This window comes from Triticum dicoccoides, chromosome 4A (genome assembly GCF_002162155.2).
Source record: "Triticum dicoccoides isolate Atlit2015 ecotype Zavitan chromosome 4A, WEW_v2.0, whole genome shotgun sequence".
NCBI classification, from domain to species: Eukaryota; Viridiplantae; Streptophyta; class Magnoliopsida; order Poales; family Poaceae; genus Triticum; species Triticum dicoccoides.
Window position 1 is genome coordinate 641565985 of NC_041386.1, and position 23458 is coordinate 641589442.

The window sequence follows — 23458 nt, forward strand, 5'->3', positions numbered from 1 at the left end:
GTTGTGTCAAAAAGGAAACCAGATATCATATAATGCCTGATGATGCCGTGACTTCAATCAGAGCCAGAAATTTCTGCCAGTAAAGTGAGCCCTTTGTTAGTCCAGTGCAAACAAAAGCATGGTACGTTTGTCAATACAAAATGAGCTTTGGTGATGACCCAGCTAATTTACCCAAAATAAGTGACGGGTTTTCTGGCTGCTCGGAAAGCATTTATTTTAGCATTTTTATCATGGCTTAGGTTGACCATCAACAAACTTAAACCTTTTTTTGACAGAAAATAGACACGATCACCAGTACTAGTTGTATATGTTGAGATGTTAATAGGACTCCAGTACTAACTGCTGCTGCGAGAATACATTAACTTGCCTGTGTATCATAGTCCCATCAACCAACACCTCCATCATAGTGGCCTGTTAAAATCCTGTGGGGAGAAGAAACTTAACAGAGGATAATCACATCCAATGTGTTAGAATATATTGTATGTATATACGGTTGTATACGTATAAAACCGTATATACTCTTGGTGTTGCGTGCGTGATCAACTTTGTAATCTGGTAGTTAGGTTTAAGCTTCGATCCTTATCTTGTAGATAGCTAACTTGAGGATCAAGCCTAACCAACTACCGAATCTTGTAAACCCTAGCTTATGGCTATATATAACACGCAACGCGTCCCTGCTAGGCATACGCTTCAAGCCATCTTTCATGGTATTCAGAGCCTATCTCCTCTAAAGCACATCTCTCGTAGCCATGGCATCCTCAAGCTCCATTGTCGCCGCGCCTGCCCTCATCCCCATAGCCGACCGACTCCATCGCTCCAACTTCCTGGTATGGCGCGCGCAAGCCATGGCAGCCATCCGTGGGGCGCAGCTCGTCTCCTACCTCGATCCAGATCGGGAGCAGCCGAAGCAGAAGCTCCGCGACAAGGACGGCAAGCCCACAGACGCGCCCAACCCTGCATGCGACATCGACAAGGCTCGAGATTCTCAGGTGCTGAGTTTCATCTTCAACTCCATCTCAGCTCCTGTTATGGTTCAGGTTGCACACTGTGACACGGCGGCCGAAGCATGGGCCGCCATCAGGGAGATCTTCATCTCCCAAACTCAGGCGCACGTCGTCAACACCATAATCGCCCTCTCCACCACCAAGAAGGGCAACTCGACGATGTCCGAGTACATCGGGCGCATGAAGGCGCTCGGTGATGAGATGGCCTCGGTGGGCAAGCCGCTCACTGACGACGACATGGTGTCCTACATCCTGGCGGGACTCGACTACGACTATGTGTCCTTCGTCTCCACGATCTGCGCTCGCACCCAGCAGATCAAGGTGAGCGAGCTCTACTCGCAGCTGATCAGCTTTGAAAGCAGGCTGGCCATGTTTGAAGGCGGAGGGCAGTCCTCCCACTCCTCTGCCAACGCCGTGTCTCGCGGCGGACGTGGTGGATCCAACCGCGGTGGTGGCCGCGGTGGCAACGGTGGCCGCAATGGAGGCGGCCGTGGAAATGGAGGCGGCGGACGTGGTCGCGGCGGCGGCCGCTGCAATGAAGGAGGCCGCAACGACTTGCCTGAGGTCTCCTGCCAAATCTGCACCAAGCCGAATCACACGACCATGGAGTGCTATCGTCGTTTTGATGTCTCCTTCAACAAGGAGAAAACTGCAGCAGCCGTCAACACCAACTCCTCCTACGGAGTGGACACGAACTGGTATGTGGACTCAGGTGCAACAGATCACATTACCAGCGAGATCGACAAGCTCACCGTCCGTGACAAGTACAATGGACACGATCAAGTAAACGTGCCAAACGGTGCAGGTATGAAGATTTCCCATATAGGTCATGCATATGTTCGTACCCCTACTCGTAATCTTCATCTTAAAAATATTCTGCATGTGCCCAAAGCCACTAAAAACTTGATCTCTGCTCATCGTCTAGCCAATGACAATCATGTGTTTCTTGAAACTCATCCTCACTTTTTCTTTGTCAAGGACAAGGCAACGAGGAAAACCCTCCTCCACGGCAGGTGTAGAAACGGGCTCTATCCCCTATCATCAGCTCCAATAAGCTCGGGCAAACATGCACTTGGCGCCACCAAGATATCTCCATCGAGGTGGCACGATCGTTTAGGACATTCATCTTCGGCAATAGTTCAACATGTTATTAGACACAATCAAATTTCCTTTTCTAGCAAAGAGTTGAATAAAGAGGGAGTGTGTGATGCTTGCCAACAAGGCAAGAGCCATCAACTTCCCTACCCAAATTCTAGTATCATTTCAAAAGCTCCTTTAGAGCTAGTTTTCTCTAATGTATGGGGGCCTGCCCGAGATTCAATTAATAAGAAAAATTATTATGTGAGTTTCATCGATGATTTCAGCAAATTCACATGGATATATATCCTCAAACATAGATCAGAAGTTTTCAAAGTGTTTCATGAGTTTCAAGCACTAGTTGAACGACTTTTTGATCGCAAGATTATCACCATGCAGACGGATTGGGGCGGTGAATATGAGCGCCTCAACTCCTTCTTTCGTCAAGTAGGGATCACACATCACATATCATGCCCACATGCCCATCAATAGAATGGGCCAGCCTAGAGAAAACATAGGCACATTGTGGACGTGGGTCTCTCACTTTTAGCTCATGCTTCCATGCCCTTAAAATTTTGGGACGAGGCTTTTCTAGCTGCCACCTATCTTATCAATCGTACTCCTAGCAAGGTGATTAATCTTGACACTCCTCTGGAAAAATTGTTTCATGAAAAACCCAACTACCATGCCCTACGCACCTTTGGTTGTGCATGTTGGCGAAATCTCCGACCCTTTCATGCTAAGAAGCTCGAGTTTCGTTCAAAACAATGTGTTTTCCTTGGCTATAGCAATCTCCATAAAGGGTTCAAGTGTCTCGATGTCAAAGAAGGACGTGTCTATATCTCTCGAGATGTTATCTTTGACGAAACTATTTTTCCATTTGCCTCACTAAATCCAAATGCTGGCGTTCCTCTTCGTTCCGAAGTTCTTCTTCTTGCAGAAACTGCTCCATCCGAACCTCTTGATCATGGGGGCGAACAGATAGCTGATCTTTCGGTTAATCTTCATAAAAATCCTGTTTTTGGCTATGATTTTATGAAGCAGACAGGCGTGGAACACGATGCAGATTCAGGTGCTGCGCCGAATCCAGCAGGCGGCAATCCCGAGGAAGATCCTCCCTCGCCTGCCGTGCCAGATGGCGGGATTCACACCGCATCTGCCTCGGGAGCGGGCGATCCAGCGTCGCCATGATGCGTGTCCCCTCGCGGGCCCGCGGGCACAGGCGCTGTCGCGCACTCGGGGTCAGGTGGACCCACAAGCAGCGAGGCACTGCTCTCCACACGCCAAGTGGTGCGGTCCCCTCCGCATGGTGACGCGGGCCAATCAGGCGTGTCGCAGGCGGGCGACAACATCCGCCTTGGATCTGCTGCTGCCGGCCCAGGTGCGGAAGCTGGCGATGGCGACAGGATCCGCCTCGGATCTGGTGCAGCCGGGTCAGGTTCTGGATCCGCTGTGCAGGGCTCCGGATCCTCTGTGCAGTCGCCTTCTGCGATGATTTCTGCGTCACCACCAAGAACAAGATCTCGGCATGGTATTTTGAAACCAAAAGTACGTACAGACGGTACGGTCAGGTATGACAAAGGGCGTCGTTTTGCTGGTCTTGCTGTCACAGGAGAACCAAATACCTTGGTAGAGGCATTGGAAAATAAAAATTGGAAAAATGCAATGAATGAGGAATATAATGCTCTCATGAAAAATAGAACATGGCACCTAGTTCCTCCAGCAAAGGGGAGAAACTTAATTGACTGCAAATGGGTCTATAGAATTAAAAGAAAGGCAAATGGAGAAATAGACAGATACAAGGCTAGACTAGTTGCAAAGGGGTTTAAACAAAGATATGGTATAGATTACGAAGATACTTTTAGCCCTATTGTGAAAGCAGCTACTGTTAGACTTGTTCTGTCCATTGCAGTATCAAACAATTGGAGTCTTCATCAATTGGATGTGCAAAATGCGTTTCTTCATGGTGTTCTAGAGGAAGAAGTGTATATGAGACAACCACCTGGGTATGAGGTAAAGGACAAGTATCATTATGTATGCAAGCTTGATAAGGCTTTATATGGTTTGAAACAAGCACCTAGAGCATGGTACTCTAGGCCGAGTGTAAAACTACAGAGACGTGGTTTTCGGCCATCCAAAGCTGACACATCACTGTTCTTCTACAGAAAAGGCAGAATCACCATTTTCATGCTAGTATATGTTGATGATATTATTGTTGCAAGCTCATCGCAGGATGCAACCAAGGCATTGCTTGAAGATCTAAGGAGAGACTTTGCTCTCAAAGATCTTGGTGATTTGCACTACTTCTTAGGAATAGAAGTAAAACGGGTTAAAGATGGCATAGTCTTGAGTCAAGAAAAGTATGTGTCAGATGTGCTAAAACGAGCAGGTATGATGAATTGCAAAGTGTCAAATATGCCTCTCTCAACTTCTGAAAAATTATCTAAGGAAGAAGGAGAGCCTTTAAGTGTTGAAGATTCTACAAACTATAGAAGTGTTGTAGGTGCTTTGCAATATCTAACACTTACAAGACCTGATATATCTTTTCCTATCAATAAAGTATGTCAGTTCTTGCATGCTCCCACCTTTGCACATTGGACAGCAGTGAAAATAATCTTAAGATATTTAAGAGGTACTATGAGTATAGGGTTGAAAGTCACAAGGTCAATGTCAACTTTGGCGAGTGCATTCTCTGATGCTGATTGGGCAGGTTGTCCTGATGATAGAAGATCAACAGGGGGCTTTGCTGTTTTCTTTGGACCAAATCTTATATCATGGAGTGCACGGAAACAAGCTACTGTACCAAGATCAAGTACAGAAGCTGAGTACAAAGCTTTGGCTAATGCCACGACAGAGTTGATATGGGTTCAAACCTTGTTGAATGAGCTACGTGCTAATCACTCTCCTGTTGAACGGATGTGGTGTGATAACATTGGTGCAACATATTTATCAGCAAATCCAGTGTTTCATGCTAGAACCAAACACATTGAGATAGATTATCACTTTGTGGGAGAAAGAGTAGCTAAGAAGCTTCTTGATATTCGGTTCATTCCCACTAATGATCAAGTGACAGATGGTTTCACTAAAGCCTTATCATGGCGCAAGTTAGAAGAGTTCAAGAACAATCTCAACTTGGTGAAGTTATGATTGAGGGGGTGTGTTAGAATATATTGTATGTATATACGGTTGTGTATGTATAAAACCGCATATACTCTTGGTGTTGCGTGCGTGATCAACTTTGTAATCTGGTAGTTAGGTTTAAGCTTCGATCCTTATCTTGTAGATAGCTAACTTGAGGATCAAGCCTAACCAACTACCGAATCTTGTAAACCCTAGCTTATGGCTATATATAACACGCAACGCGTCCCTGCTAGGCATACGCTTCAAGCCATCTTTCATAATGTACTTGCTTGAAATTACATTCTAATGCCTACACACTCTGTCTTGCTTGCATCGAGGGAACACAATGTCGGACGAGTTTCCTCCACGAATGTGATCTGATCCAACAAAACTCTGGTCAACATTATGGAATCCACCTCAAGGTTGGAAGATCTATAGAAGAGAAAAGAAAAGGGCATACCTTCAGGAAAGGTGGAACTGCCTGTTACATCGTGGATGCATGAAGAAAAAGAGAAATAAAAGTAAGCATCAACGTGTTGTGTATTTACTTGGTCCATGCTATATATTTCACATCTATCCCCATTGAGAAAAAAAGAGAGAATATTCTGCTTACTTGAACCAACTCACCTCACATGCATGCCGTCTCTCCTTGGAGAGCATAAACAACTTTCAATGTCACATTATGCACCATATTCCCCAACTCTTTGGCTGTCTCAAAATATCGGTCGCAATCATATTGGTTTCTGAAAGCTTTGAGGCACTCATCACCCATAGTGTTCTGGAGGACAAAATCGATATCTCTTTCTTCTGGTAGGCTTTCACCTTTATCCGTTGTGACGACGAGAGTGTAGGTGGACCTCGGCGGCACAATGCCATAGAGTGGTAGAATTAGAAAGTGCTTCCTCGTCTCCATGAGCCTGCTCTTCTCCATAAGCTTAAACGGCACGTGTTCATCTGTGTTGTTCGTTAGGTGCAGTGAGCCCGGGATCAACTTGTTCGGTTCGACCGAAGCTCAGTCGGTTGGATGTCAAGAGGCTGGCTGGAGCCTGCAGGCATTACCCGCAGAAAGAGAACTTACCCGGTTAACACCTGCATAAACTTACCTGAAGAAAGAAAGGGCAGTGATTGTTTAGGCATGCAGCTTAACTAAACTTTCTAGAACTAATGGAGTTGCACTGCAGATACTCCTAGAAAAGGCACCAATTTTGAATTGTTTGAAACACTGGTGTGGTGTTTGAATTACAGTATACCATACTAATTCTCCTTTCTACTTTCATGTCGAGTAAGCTCACCTCAGAGACTGTCCCTTCTGACCCCATGTGTGTAGGTAACCGTCGCTCATTAGATGGTTCTCGATTGCGCAGATCCTCAGCACCCAAAACTGCTGCTGGCGCAAGCGACACATGCTTGGGTCCTTCCGAGAGGCGTGGGGCTTGTAGTGGCCGATCGAAAACAACATCCACAGTCACCTCATAAACCACTTTACGTGCTTCTTTATTGAACATATCTATAGTTATATCCCCAGCTGCAAGACCATCAGTCACTTTGGTGCTCCGCACGATTAACTCGCCAGCATGCTGTGGTGCATCCTTCTGTTTTTTTCGAAACGGAGACAAAAGATTTGCTCCATATATTAAATAAGGAGAAGATAGAGTTGTTACAAGAGCCGAACACACGGCATGACAATTATTCCCGCAATATAATGTTCCCTAGCTTTCTAGCACCCGCAGTGACCCATAGAGGACCATTTGAAGAAGGATGGTCGGTGGAGCACTCTTGTGGCGGAAGACTCTGGCATTCCTCTCGTTCCAAACGGACCAGGAGACGAGCATAGCGAGAGAGGCCATTGCTCGTCTATTGGGATTCTGCAAGTCGGTTCGCTTCTCCCACCACTCCTTCACCGAGCCAGCAAGATGCCAAGTGGTGGTGTTCATGTGCACAAGTCCCAACCTGTCAATGAGCATCCTCCAAAGCCTAAGAGTGTAGCGGCACTTGAGGAAAAGATGGACGCCAGATTCTTGCTCCCTTTTGCAAAGTTGACAAAGGCCGCAGTTGGGCTAGCCGCGCCTGGCCAACCTGTCTGCAGTCCAAATCCGGTCTTGTAGAGCCAGCCACGAGAAGAATTTAACTTTGGGTGGAGCCCAAGCTTTCCACACCATGAAATCCATAGGGGAGAGAATCAACCCAAGGAATTGGAGTAAATCCCATCGCTGGAGTGCTTCCAGGTGATATCATCCTCGGCATGCTCGTCAAGGTGGACCTCATTCACGAGCATCCAAAGAGAGAAGAACTCGTGAACGTGGGCAGCGGTGACGGGCGTGTCAATCTTGACCTTCAGTATCCATGCATTCCCTTTAAGGGCCTCACGCACCTTCCAATTCTTTCTCCTGGAGGCACCGAAGATTAGCGGGGCAATGTCCTTGGGTTTGCGCCCAAGCAGCCAAGGAGAGTCCAAAAAGGCGTTTTGGCACCATTTCCAACAGTAATCGTGGTTGAGGCATAGAAAAATTTAGGTCCTCCTCTGAGCATGGGTTACCAAGCTCCACCCAAAGCTTGCTGGGCTCCTTCCATTCAAACCATGGCCATCTTAGTCTCAAGGCACGGGCGAACTTGTCAGTGTTTAGTGTGAAACTAGATGGAAGCGTTGAACCCTTTGCTCGGGCCGCGGTTGTATATATATGATGTGTGCCGTGGCTTACAAGAATAGAGATCGAGGAGATCGATCATGTTCGGTACAGGAGGTTTGAGGAGATAGAGCAGAAGAAGGGATAGAAAGAGATACAAGTTAAACACCTTTCCTATCCCTATACAACATCTTCTAACACTCCCCCTCAATCTAAACCTCAAGAAACTTTTGCAAGGTTAAGATTGTACTTGAACTCGTCCATTCTCCTCATGGTGAGTGGTTTTGTGAAGCCATCAGCAAGTTGATCTCCAGTAGGTACAAACCGAATATCAAGGAGCTTTCGAGCTACCCTTTCTCTCACAAAGTGGAAATCAACTTCAATATGTTTAGTGAGTGCATGAAAAACAGGATTAGCTGAAAGATAGGTTGCGCCAATATTATCACACCATAATCTTGCAGCCTGTGGAGCCTTGATTCCAAGTTCATAGAGCAAAGTCTGTATCCACATTACTTCAGTTGTGGCATTTGCCAAAGCTTTATATTCAGCCTTTGTACTTGATCGTGAGACGGTAGCATGTTTTCTTGCACTCCAGGATATAAGATTAGTTCCCAGAAACACAACAAAACCACCTGTCGACCTTCTATCATCAGCACACCCAACCCAGTCTGCATCAGAGTAAGCAGTAACAAGCAGAGATGGAGACTTGGTAATTTGAAGTCCAAGTCCTTCAGAAAACTTAAGATACCTCAAAATCCTTTTGACTGCAGTCCAGTGAGTTGTTCTAGGTGCATGTAAATACTGACATACCTTATTCACAGAGTAAGAAATATCAGGACGTGTAAGAGTCAAATATTGCAAAGCACCCACAACACTTCTGTAATTAGTTGCATCCTCTGGTCCAAGAGCTTCTCCACTTTCAAGAGTAAGTTTCTCAGAAGTTGAAATCGATGTGCTTACAGGCTTACAATGTTGCAGTCCTACTCTTCTAAGTATGTCAGTAGTATACTTTTCCTGAGTAAGAAGAACACCATCCTTAACCTGCTTGACCTCTATACCAAGGAAATAGTGAAGATCTCCCAAATCCTTGAGAGCAAACTCCAACTTAAGATCTTTAAGAAAACAAGTGGTAGCATCTGAACTTGAACTTGCAACAATTATATCATCAACATAAACAAGTACAAATATAGTAATATTACCCTTATGATAGAAGAACAATGAAGTATCTGCTTTGGATGGTGTAAACCCAAGTTGTTGTAACTGCAAGCTCAACCTTGAGTACCAAGCTCTTGGGGCCTGTTTCAAACCATACAGAGCTTTATCCAACTTACAGACATGATTTGGCATGCTTTGATTCTCATATCCAGGTGGCTGCCGCATGAACACTTCTTCCTCAAGAACACCATGAAGAAACGCGTTCTGAACATCTAGCTGTTGTAAACTCCAACCTCTGGAAATAGCAATAGACAATACAAGTCGAATTGTAGCTGCCTTAACAACGGGACTAAATGTATCTTCATAATCAATACCAATCTCTGCTTAAACCCTTTGGCCACTAACCTAGCCTTGTATCTGTCTATGCTTCCATCAGATTTTCTTTTTATCTTATAGACCCATTTGCAATCTATGACATTGCTGCCCTTCCTTGAGGGTACTAAGTGCCAAGTTCTATTTTTCATAAGCGCATCATATTCATTGTCCATAGCTTTTTCCATTCTTTATGATCTAGAGCATCATGCAAATTAACTGGTTCTCCAACACTACTAAGAAAAGCATGTTTGACACGATCATATCGTACAGTACCATCCTTGTACTCTTTATTTTTTATGATACCTGAGCGTGATCGTGTGTGTCGACGAGGATCCTGAGAACAAACTGCTGATGTAGGCACAGAAGATCCAGGAGCATTTGGAGATGCAGAATTATCCACAGAAGATCCCGACACCAGATCCAAGGATGATTCTGCACCTGTTTCTGATCCTGTCGGCACAGGCGCAGGCGATCTCCTGTCGCCAGCCGAATCAGCCATTGTGTCCCGCGCCTCATCATCCCGCGGACAAGTGGCGCGCGGTGATAGAGTCCCGCCCGTGCCTAGACTGGTGGGGTCCACCCGGTGGGGGCTACCGGCCATGCGCGTGCATGCACCCTTGCCTGGGCTGGCGGCCTCAGCCAACCGCGCATTGGGACAGGCGGGGTCCACCCGGTCGGTCACTGGCGCGCGAGAAGATGCACGCAGGGGAGAGCAATCCTCCTGGGATCGCGCGCCGTCAGGCGCAGCAGCTTTGACGCGGGAATCAGCATGGGATCCGGCGCCGCTGCCAGCCGAATCAGTGTTGGATCCTGTGCCTTTTTCGTCCGGACCTACACACATAAAATGACGGCCAAAATCTGCAGAAAAACAATTTTCTGTGGAATTTGTCACATGATCAGCTTTAGTTAATTCACCCCCATGATCAGGAAGAAGGGCTATTTCAGCACGAAGGAGGGCGCCTGCATTTGGATGAAGCTTGGTAAATGGAAAGAGATTTTCATCAAAAACGACATCTCTAGAAATATAAATACGTCCAGTAGCAATTTCTAGGCACTTATAGCCTTTGTGGAGATTGCTATAGCCAAGAAAAACGCATTGAGTAGAACGAAACTCAAGCTTGTGATGATTGTATGGACTAAGATTGGGATAGCATGCACACCCAAAAGTTTTGAGAGAGTTATAGTCTGGTTTTTGATGATAAAGGTGTTCCAATGGAGTAGAATTTCCAATAACTTTGCTAGGCAAACGATTAATAAGGTATGTGGCAGTGATGAAAGCTTCATCCCAATATTTAAGAGGCATGGAGGCATGAGCAAGTAAAGAGAGGCCAACTTCAACAACGTGGCGATGTTTACGCTCGGCAGAGCCATTCTGTTGATGAGCATGGGGACAAGACACATGGTGTGCAATGCCTATACTACGAAAGAAGGAGTTGAGCTTCTCATACTCCCCTCCCCAGTCACTTTGGACTGTCAAGATTTTCTGTGGAAGTGTCTTTCAACAAGTTTTTGAAACTCTTGGAATATAGAGAAGACTTCAGATTTATACTTAAGTAAATAAATCCAAGTAAACTTGCTGTAATCATCGATAAAACTGACATACTATTTTTTTCTGCCAAAAGAATCTCGGGCATGTCCCCATACATCACTGAAGATAAGCTCTAAAGGAGCATGAGAAACACTACTAGACTTAGGATAGGGAAGTTGGTGACTCTTGGCACATTGACAAGCTTCACAAACCGAATCACTAATAGGACTATGTGACAAAGAAAGTTTGCCTTTATTGACTACTTGCTTAACTATGACCGAAGAAGGATGTCCTAAACGTTGATGCCACCTTGCCAAGGAGGGCTTGATGACGGAGTAGACCTGACGATGCTTGCGACTAAGTGCTCCGGATGTGATGGGGTAGAGGCCGCCAATGCATCTACCGTGGTGTAGAAGTTCCCTCGTTGCCCGATCCTTTATAAAAAAAGTAACGAGGGTGAGTTTCAAAGAAGACATTATTATCAGTGGCTAAACGAGACATAGAGGCAAGGTTTTTGTCGGCTTGAGGAACATGAAGAACATCTTTTAAGACTAGATCACGTTTAAGCATAGGGGAATTAATAAAAGCTTGACCAATGTGTCTAATATCCATACCTCCATCGCTTGCGGTGTGAATCTGATCATTGTCGTGATATTTTTCACGGAGAGCAAGCTGCTCTAGCTCACTTGTGACATGATCTGTAGCGCCGGAGTCAACATACCACACTCCTTCTCCTCCTTGATCACGCATAGCTGCAGTAACTTGACGAGAATTTGGAACGAAGTCTTCATCATAGCGGTGCCAGCAGTCCAAAACCTCACGGTCGGCCTTCTTGCAGAGTTGACAGCAAGGACGACCGCGAGAGGAGGAGGAGGAGCGGCGGCTAGTGTTGTTGTTGAAGCCACCGCCCCCTGTTCTGTTGGAGGAGTTGTTGTAGCTGCCGCCTCCTATGGTGTCGTAGTTGTTGGTGTAGCCGCTGTCGCCCTAGGAGTTGCCACGCTCGCGCCCACCGCCGCATTGCGCGTGGTGACCGCGCCCACGGCCGCGTCCATGCGAAACGGCGTTGGCAGAAGATTGGAGAAAAGCGGCGCCATGAAGAAGACTGAGGTGGGCGTCGAAGCTCAGGAGCTGACTATACAACTCTTAGACGGTGATCGGCTCCACCCGAGCGGCAAGGACCGAGACGACTGGATTATAATCCATGTCAAGTCCGGCCAAGATCTTGGACACGATCTCCAGATCGGAGAGCGCGGTGGTAGTGCATGCAACTTCGTCGGTGAGGCTCTTAATCTTGCCAAGATACTCTGCCATAGTCATGTTACCTTTTTGCAGGTTCGTAAGATTGATGCGAGTGTTGATGGCTTGCGTTTGGCTCTGGGCGACGAACATGTCATGGATGGCGCGCCAGACTTCTGCCGGCGTCTGGAGCGTGGCCACCTGCGCAAGGATGCCGTGGGAGAGGGAGCCCATCAAGTAACCTTGGATTTGTTGCTGCTGTGCGTACCAGAGGGATCTAGCAAAGTTCACCACCTGTTCTTCTTTGCCGTCCTTGGTAACGGTGAGGGTGGGCGGCGGTGCTGGGCTCTTCGCGTTAAGATGGTGCTCCATCTGCGCGCCCTTTATCTGGGGTAGGACGATGGCCTTAAAGAGGAGGAAGTTGCCTCTCGTCAGCTTCTCTTGAGGCAGCGATCCGAGGAAGGAGTTGATGGAGCTGGAGGTGGATGAAGATGCAAAGGTGGTGGAGGAGGAGGTGTCGGTGGTGAGGGTACCCATGGTGCTCGGCGTCATGGAGGTGGAGGTGGTGGACATAGCTGCGGTCGCCTGGGGTAGCTAGATGCGATCTCTATTCGATCTGTCGAGGAAGAGGCTCTGTTACCATGTGAAACTAGATGAAAGCGTTGAACCCTTTGCTCGGGTCGCGGTTGTATATATATGATGTGTGCCGTGGCTTACAAGAATAGAGATCGAGGAGATCGATCATGTTCGGTACAGGAGGTTTGAGGAGATAGAGCAGAAGAAGGGATAGAAAGAGATACAAGTTAAACACCTTTCCTATCCCTATACAACATCTTCTAACATTTAGTACGCCAAGGCCACCATACTCGCGAGGACGACACACCACCTCCCAGTTGACCTTGCATTTGGCACCCGTTGTCTTATCCGAGCCAGACCACAGAAACGCTCGCTCAATCTTGTTGAAGTTTCGTAAAGTGCTCGGCAGCACAACGAGAGGCGTGATGGAGTAACCGCCTGGGAGGAGACAACCGACTTGACCAGAGTCGTACGGCCGATGGTGGTAATATTTTGGCCCTCCCAAGTGACCAACTTTCCAGCTGCTTTGTCTTCAAGATATTGGAAATCCACTTTCCTAAGCTTCCAGACCGAGAGTGGGAGGCCCAAATATTTCACAGGGAAAGAAGCCCTTACAGCCGGCATGCCATGAAGGATATGGTCCAAGTCAAGGTGGTTGCAGCAAATGGGCACAACAGAACTTTTGTGGAAGTTGGTGTGGAGGCCCGTGACCTCGCCCAAACTCCTTAAGATAGCAGAGAAGTTCTTGATGTCCCTCTTGATCGGAGCCAGGAAAACAGCTGCATCATCCGCATACAAAGAAGTTCGCACCATGGCACCACGACCACGAAGCTTGCGGAGAAGGCCTCGGTGTGTTGCAAGATCAAGGATTCGATGATTGCAGTGTTATGTCGCTACTACACTTGGTCCTTGGCGACACAATGCCTTTGCTTGGATGTATGTACTATGTGTCCATCCGTCTCGTTGATTAGCAGTAGTGAGCATGATATCTGCTTGTTCAACTCTCAAATGGAAAATGTAGTTCGAGCGGCTCAATTCCAAGCATATCATCCTCCAAGTAAGGACTTGTCTGTGACAAACAAGCAAAGAGCATTACCATGAAGACATTTACTCCATGCATACCACTTATAATTAAGGCAAGAATAATGATAAAAATCTTGGGAAGGGAAGGCCAACAAACCACACACGGCGGGAGCTCGCCATGTGAATTGCTACTTATTTATTAGCAAGTTAATATAGGCTTCTTTGAGGATCGACATGATAATGCTAGAAACCAATAGGCACTGAGGATTCACAAAACATATTAAGCTTAATTTTATCAGCAATTGTAGAGCCACCTAGTACTGCTGGGTTGCTCATTTGCACCTTCCATTTCTATGATATCACGTAATATATCCCCAATAAAAGGTCGTTTGTAGGGGTCATTTTCCTGGTAGCGCAGCCCTATTTCAATGCATTTGGTTACTTGGTGGTAACCCAATGGTGTTTCTTTCCATGATATTTCCATCTGTGCCTCCATCTTCTCAGTACCTGTCATTTCACAAAGTTAAGGGCAACAAATAAAAATATTCGACTTAAAGTCAAAATGGTGCGTGTGTTGGGATATCCTCCTCATGTGGGCTGCGAGGATATGAAACTGAAGCCTTTTAGCCTTTTTATTAGGAGCCCCAACATTTGCAAGAGCCCAATTGTTTTTAAAGTTCAAGATTTAAAAGACAATTTTTTGCTAGAGTTCAAGGTAGAAATGTGAACTTTTTTCAGTGGTACGATATACAATATGCAAATTAAGTAGGAATGATCAGAAAAATCATATATAATAGCATGCAAAGAAAATAAATAAATTTGGGATGTAAGAAAGGACCATCTGATGAAACACTTACATTATTAATATCAGGGATGCTCTTATGTCCCGTCACTAGTTCGACGATTATAACACCCAAACTATTGATGTCTGATTTGACAGACATCCTTCCTTAATATAGGTACTCAGGAGCACAACATCCTCTGCAGAAAAATATGATATAATGGTTCGTTGGCGTTGAGAATGCAAGAGAAGAAATACCTTGAAAAACAATTTGGTTACTGTGATGTATGGCTTATAGTGATAAAAACGGTTCGCACTCATGGTTTGTGAGTTGTCATCAAGTCTTGATAGACCAAAATCTGTAACCTTAGGCACCATATTTTGATCTAGCATTATATTGGCAGGTTTCAGACCCATATGAATAATATGATTTTCAATGTGCAGATGATACAAACCCTCACAAATATCTTTGATGATTTGAGATCGTACATTCTATTCAATGTGCGAGCGGTAAAACGTCTTACCCTTGTCGAGGGAGACGTGTTCACGTTATATAGCAGGGGAGCCGAAACCCTAGATGGCATACATGCGGTTTTGGGGAGAGAGATAAGAGAGAATCTATGATACATCTTGTGAGAGAAGAAAGGAGGAGATGGTTACAAGAATATCTCAATACAAACTACCTCCTAACCTTATCTCTAATATACCTAGCCTTATCTCCAATATGCCGCATATGATGATGTTTAATCCCCCCCCCCTTAATCACAACTTCATGAGGTTGAGATTATGCTTAAACACTTCAAAGCTTTTGAGAGGCAAGGCTTTAGTAAACCCATCTGCAACTTGATCTCTGGAGTGAATAAACCGAATATCAAGCTGTTTCCGGGCAACTCTTTCTCTGACAAAATGAAAGTCTATCTCTATGTGCTTTGTTCTGGCATGAAAGACTAGATTTGCAGACAAGTAGGTGGCACCAAGATTATCATACCACAAACATGGAGTTTGAGAGCTTCGAATACCAAGTTCTTTTAGCATTGATTGAACACATATGATTTCAGCTGTAGCATTCGCTAATGCCTTGTACTTGTTGGGGAACGTAGCAGAAATTCAAAATTTTCCTACGTGTCACCAAGATCTATCTATGGAGAAACCAGCTACGAGTAGAAGGAGAGTGCATCTACATACCCTTGTAGATCGCTAAGCGGAAGCGTTCAAGTGAACGGGGTTGAAGGAGTCGTCCTCGTCGTGATTCAAATCACCGATGATCAAGTGCCGAACGGACGGCACCTCCGCGTTCAACACACGTACAGCCCGGTGACGTCTCCCATGCCTTGATCCAGCAAGGAGAGAGGGAGAGGTTGAGGAAGACTCCATCCAGCAGCAGCACAACGGCGTGGTGGTGGTGGAGGAGCGTGGCAATCCTGCAGGGCTTCGCCAAGCACCGCGGGAGAGGAGGACGACTTGGGAGAGGGGGAGGGCTGCGCCAGAACTTCGTGTGTAGCTCCCATGCGTCTCCCCACTATATATAGGGGTGGAGGGGCTGGTTTCTTGCCCTCCAAGTCCATTGGGGCGTTGGCCAAGGTGGGAGGAAAGAAATCCCATCATTTCCTTCCCCACCGATTGTTATCCCCCCTTTTTAGGGATCTTGATCTTATCCCTTCGGGATATGATCTTATTCCTTGTAAGGGGGGATCTTGGTGCGCCTTGACCAGGGGTGTGGGGCCTTGCCCCCACTACCCACGTTCATGTGGGTCCCCCCATGCAGGTGGGCCCCACTCCGGAACCTTCTAGAACCTTCCCGGTACAATACCGAAAAATCCCGAACATTTTCCGGTGGCCAAAATAGGACTTCCCATATATAAATCTTTACCTCCGGACCATTCCGGAACTCCTCGTGACGTCCGAGATCTCATCCGGGACTCCGAACAACATTCGGTAACCACATACAAACTTCCTTTATAACCCTAGCGTCATCGAACCTTAAGTGTGTAGACCCTACGGGTTCGGGAGACATGCAGACATGACCGAGACGTTCTCCGGTCAATAACCAACAGCGGGATCTGGATACCCATGATGGCTCCCACATGTTCCACGATGATCTCATCGGATGAACCACGATGTCAAGGACTTAATCAATCCCGTATTCAATTCCCTTTGTCTATCGGTATGTTACTTGCCCGAGATTCGATCGTCGGTATCCAATACCTTGTTCAATCTCGTTACCGGCAAGTCACTTTACTCGTTCCGTAACACATCATCCCGTGATCAACCCCTTGGTCACATTGCGCATATGATGATGTCCTACCGAGTGGGCCCAGAGATACCTCTCCGTTTACACGGAGTGACAAATCCCAGTCTCGATCCGCATAAAACAATAGATACTTTCGGAGATACCTGTAGTGCACCTTTATAGTCACCCAGTTACGTTGTGACGTTTGATACACCCAAAGCACTCCTACGGTATCCAGGAGTTACACGCTCTCATGGTCGAAGGAAGAGATACTTGACATTGGCAAAGCTCTAGCAATTGAACTACACGATCTTTGTGCTAGGCTTAGGATTGGGTCTTGTCCATCACATGATTCTCCTAATGATGTGATCCCGTTATCAACGACATCCAATGTCCATGGTTAGGAAACCGTAACCATCTATTGATCAACGAGCTAGTCAACTAGAGGCTTACTAGGGCCATGGTGTTGTCTATGTATCCACACATGTATCTGAGTTTCCTATCAATACAATTATAGCATGGATAATAAACGATTATCATGAACAAGGAAATATAATAATAATCAATTTATTATTGCCTCTAGGGCATATTTCCAACAGTCTCCCACTTGCACTAGAGTCAATAATCTAGTTCACATCGCCATGTGATTAACACTCACAGGTCACATCGCCATGTGACTAATACCCAAGAGTTTACTAGAGTCAGTAGTCTAGGTCACATCACTATGTGATTAACACTCAATGAGTTTTATGTTTGATCATGTTGCTTGTGAGAGAGGTTTTAGTCAACGGGTCTGAACCTTTCAGATCCGTGTGTGCTTTACAAATCTCTATGTCATCTCCTAGATGCAGCTACCACACTCTATTTGGAGCTATTCCAAATAACTGTTCCACTTGGAGCTATTCTAAATTGTTGCCCCATTATACGTATCCGGTATCTCTACTTAGAGCTATCCGGATAGGTGTTAAGCTTGCATCGACGTAACCTTTTCGACGAACTCTTTTACCACCTCCATAATCGAGAAAATTCCTTAGTCCACTAGTTACTAAGGATAACTTTGACCGCTGTCTGTGATCCATTCTTGGATCACTCCTGTACCCCTTGACTAACTCATGGCAAGGCACACTTCAGGTGCGGTACACAGCATAGCATACTGTAGAGCCTACGTCTTAAGCATAGGGGACGACCTTCGTCCTTTCTCTCTATTCTGCCGTGGTCGAGCTTTAAGTCTTAACTTCGTACCTTACAACTCAGGCAAGAACTCCTTCTTTGACTGGTCCATCTTGAACACCTTCAAGATCATGTCAAGGTATGTGCTCATTTGAAAGTACCATTAAGCGTTTCGATCTATCCTTATAGATCTTGATGCTTAAGGCTCAAATAGCATAATCCAGGCTTTCCAGAAATTCATTTCTGATCATCAATATGTCAACAACATATACTCATCAGAAATTCTATAGTGCTCCCACTCACTTCTTTGGAAATACAAGTTTCTCATAAACTTTGTATACACCAAAATCTTTGATCATCATCAAAGCATACATTCCAACTCCGAGATGCTCACTCCAGTCCTTAGAAGGATTGCTGGAGTTTTGCATACTTATTAGCATCTTTCGGGATTGACAAAACCTTCCGGTTGTATCACATACAACCTTTCCTCAAGAAAATCGTCGAGGAAACAATGTTTTAACATCCTATCTGCAAGATTTCATAAATAATGCAGTAATCGCTAATATAATTCCAACAGACTCTTAGCATCGCTACGAGTGAGAAAGTCTCACCGTAGTCAACTCCTTGAACTTGTCAGAAAACATCTTAACGACAAGTTGAGCTTTCTTAATGGTGACATTTACCATTATCGTCCGTCTTCCTTTTAAAATCCATATGTACCTAACAGCCTTACGACCATCAAGTAGTTCTTCCAAAGTCTACACTTCGTTTTCGTACATGGATCCTCTCTCGGATTTTATGGCCTTGAGCCATCGGAATCCAGGCCCACCATCGCTTCTCCATAGCTCGTAGGTTCATTGTTGTCTAGCAACATGACTTCCAAGACAAGATTACTGTACCACTCTGAAGTAGTACGTATCCTTGTCACCCTACGAGGTTTGGGAGTGACTTGATCTGAAGTTTCATGATCACTATCATAAGCTTCTACTTCAATTGGTGTAGGTGCCACAGGAACAACTTCCTGTGCCCTGCTACACACTGGTTGAAGTGATGGTTCAATAACCTCATCAAGTCTCCACCATCCTCCCACTCAATTCTTTCGAGAGAAACCTTTCCTCGAGAAAGGACCCGATTCTAGAAACAATTCATATTGCTTTCGGATCTGAATTAGGAGGTATACCCAACTGTTTTGGGTGTCCTATGAAGATGTACTTTATCCGCTTTGGGTTCGAGCTTAATCCTGAAACTTTTTCACATAAGCGTCGCAGCCCCAAACCTTTAAGAAACGACAACTTAGGTTTCTCTAAACCATAATTCATACGGTGTCATCTCATCGGAATTACGTGGTGCCCTATTTAAAGTGAATGTGGTTGTCTTTAATGCCTAACCCATAAACTATCGTGGCAGTTCGATAAGAGACATCATGGTATGCATCATATCCAATAGGGTGCAACTATGATGTTCGGACACACCATCACACTATGGTGTTCCAGGCGGTATTAATTGCGAAACAATTTCCACAATGTCTTAATTGTGTGCCAAAACTTGTGACTCAGATATTCATCTCTATGATCATATCATAGACATTTTATCCTCTTGTCACAATGATCTTCAACTTCACTCTGAAATTACTTGAATCATTCAATAATTCAGACTTGTGTTTCATCAAGTAAATATACTCAACATTTACTCGAATCATCTGTGAAGTAAGAACATAACGATATTCACTGCATGCCTCAGCACTCATTGGACTGCACACATCAAAATGTGTTGCTTCCAACAAGTTGCTATCTTGTTCCATTTTACTGAAAACGAGGCTTTTCAGTCATCTTGCCCATGTGGTATGATTTGCATATCTCAAGTGATTCAAAATCAAGTGAGTCCAAATGGTCCATTTGCATGGAGTTTCTTCATGCATATACACCAATAGACATGGTTCGCATGTCTCAAACTTTTCAAAAACGAGTGAGTCCAAAGATCCATCAACATGGAGCTTCTTCATGCGTTTTATACCATTATGACTTACATGGCAGTGCCACAAGTAAGTGGTACTATCATTACTATCTTATATCTTTTGGCATGAAAATGTGTATCACTACGATCAAGATTCAATAAACCATTCATTTTAGGTGCAAGACCATTGAAGGTATTATTCAAATAAATAGAGTAACCATTATTCTCTTTAAATGAATAACCGTATTGCGATAGACATAATCCAATCATGTCTATGCTCAACGCAAACACCAAATCTCAATGGTAGAGGGAGCGTGCGATGCTTGATCATATCAACATTGGAAACACTTCCAACACATATCGTCAGCTAACCTTTAGCTAGTCTCCGTTTATTCTGTAGCTTTTATTTCGAGTTACAAACACTTAGCAACCGAACCGGTATCCAATACCCTGGTGCTACTAGGAGTACTAGTAAAGTACACATTAACATAATGTATATCCAATATACTTCTATCGACCTTGCCAGCCTTCTCATCTACCAAGTATCTAGGGTAATGCTGCTCCAGTGGTTGTTCCCCTTATTACAGAAGCACTTAGTCTCGGGTTTGGGTTCAACCTTGGGTTTCTTCACTTGAGCAGCAGCTGAATTGCCGTTTCATGAAGTATCCCTTTGTTCCCTTGCCCTTCTTGAAACTAGTGGTTTCACCAACCATCAACAATTGATGCTCCTTCTTGATTTCTACTTTCGCGGTGTCAAACATCATGAATATTTCAAGGATCATCATATCTATCCCTGATATGTTATAGTTCATCACGAAGCTCTAGCAGCTTGGTGGCAATGACTTTGGAGAAACATCACTATCTCATTTGGAAGATCAACTCCCACTCGATTCAAGTGATTGTTGCACTCAGACAATCTGAGCACAAGCTCAACGATTGAGCTTTTCTCCCTTAGTTTGTAGGCTAAGAAAATTGTCGGAGGTCTCATACCTCTTGACGTGGGCACGAGCCTGAAATCCCAATTTCAGCCCTCGAAACATCTCATATGTTCCGCGACGTTTCGAAAACGTCTTTGGTGCCTCTACTTAAACCATTTAACTGAACTATCACGTAGTTATCAAAACGTGTATGTTCGATGTTTGAAACATCCACAAACGACGTTTGGGGTTCAGCACACTAAGCAGTGCATTAAGGACATAAGTGTTCTAGTGTCCGCATAATCGCTACTGTCAACTTTCAACTATATTTTCTCTAGGAACATAACTAAAACAGTAGAACTATAGCGTGAACTACGACATAATTTGCAAAAGGTCTTTTGACTATGTTTAGGATAATTAAGTTCATCTTATGAACTCCCACTCAGATAGACATCCCTCTGGTCATCTAAGTGATTACATGATCCGAGTCAACTAGGTCGTGTCCGATCATCACGTGAGACGGACTAGTCATCATCGGTGAACATCTTCATGTTGATCGTATCTACTATACAACTCATGCTCGACCTTTCGGTCTCCGTGTTCCGAGGCCATGTCTGTACATGCTAGGCTCGTCAAGTTAACCCTAAGTGTTTTCGCTGTGTAAAACTGTCTTACACCCGTTGTATGTGAACGTAAGAATCCATCACACCCGATCATCACGTGGTGCTTAGAAGCGACGAACTGTAGCAACGGTGCACAGTTAGGGGAGAACACTTCTTGAAATTGTTGTAAGGGATCATCTTATTTACTACCGTCGTTCTAAGCAAACAAGATGCATAAACATGATAAACATCACATGCAATCAAATAGTGTAGTGACATGATATGGCCAATATCATATAGCTCCTTTGATCTTCATCTTCGGGGCTCCATGATCATCTTGTCACCGGCATGACACCATGATCTCCATCATCATGATCTCCATCATCGTGTCTTCATGAAGTTGTCACGCCAACAACTACTTCTACTTCTATGACTAACGCGTTTAGCAATAAAGTAAAGTAGTTTACATGGCGTTCTTCAATGACACGCAGGTCATACAATAAATAAAGACAACTCCTATGGCTCCTGCCGGTTGTCATACTCATCGACATGCAAGTCGTGAATCCTATTACAAGAACATGATCAATCTCATACATCACATATATCATTCATCACATCCTTTTGGCCATATCACATCACATAGCATACCCTGCAAAAACAAGTTAGATGTCCTCTAATTGTTGTTTGCATGTTTTACGTGGCTGCTATGGGTTTCTAGCAAGAACGTTTCTTACCTACGCAAAACCACAACGTGATATGCCAATTTCTATTTACCCTTCATAAGGACCCTTTTCATCGAATCCGTTCCGACTAAAGTGGGAGAGACTGGCACCCGCTAGCCACCTTATGCACCAAGTGCATGTCAATCGGTGGAACCTGTCTCACGTAAGAGTACGTGTAAGGTCGGTCCGGGCCGCTTCATCCCACAATACCGTCGAAACAAGATTGGACTAGTAACGGTAAGCATATTGAACAACATCAACGCCCACAACTACTTTGTGTTCTACTCGTGCAAAGAATCTACGCAATAGACCTAGCTCATGATGCCACTGTTGGGGAACGTAGCAGAAATTCAAAATTTTCCTACGTGTCACCAAGATCTATCTATGGAGAAACCAGCTACGAGTAGAAGGAGAGTGCATCTACATACCCTTGTAGATCGCTAAGCGGAAGCGTTCAAGTGAACGGGGTTGAAGGAGTCGTCCTCGTCGTGATTCAAATCACCGATGATCAAGTGCCGAACGGACGGCACCTCCGCGTTCAACACACGTACAGCCCGGTGACGTCTCCCATGCCTTGATCCAGCAAGGAGAGAGGGAGAGGTTGAGGAAGACTCCATCCAGCAGCAGCACAACGGCGTGGTGGTGGTGGAGGAGCGTGGCAATCCTGCAGGGCTTCGCCAAGCACCGCGGGAGAGGAGGACGACTTGGGAGAGGGGGAGGGCTGCGCCAGAACTTCGTGTGTAGCTCCCATGCGTCTCCCCACTATATATAGGGGTGGAGGGGCTGGTTTCTTGCCCTCCAAGTCCATTGGGGCGTTGGCCAAGGTGGGAGGAAAGAAATCCCATCATTTCCTTCCCCACCGATTGTTATCCCCCCTTTTTAGGGATCTTGATCTTATCCCTTCGGGATATGATCTTATTCCTTGTAAGGGGGGATCTTGGTGCGCCTTGACCAGGGGTGTGGGGCCTTTCCCCCACTACCCACGTTCATGTGGGTCCCCCCATGCAGGTGGGACCCACTCCGGAACCTTCTAGAACCTTCCCGGTACAATACCGAAAAATCCCGAACATTTTCCGGTGGCCAAAATAGGACTTCCCATATATAAATCTTTACCTCCGGACCATTCCGGAACTCCTCGTGACGTCCGGGATCTCATCCGGGACTCCGAACAACATTCGGTAACCACATACAAACTTCCTTTATAACCCTAGCGTCATCGAACCTTAAGTGTGTAGACCCTACGGGTTCGGGAGACATGCAGACATGACCGAGACGTTCTCCGGTCAATAACCAACAGCGGGATCTGGATACGCATGATGGCTCCCACATGTTCCACGATGATCTCATCGGATGAACCACGATGTC

General features: G+C 45.4%; 1 pseudogene; it reads left to right on the forward strand.

The window, feature by feature from the left end:
• The first annotated feature begins 1223 nt into the window (after positions 1-1223).
• Positions 1224-1362, forward strand: LOC119290324 (annotated as a pseudogene).
• Positions 1363-23458: the final 22096 nt, after the last annotated feature.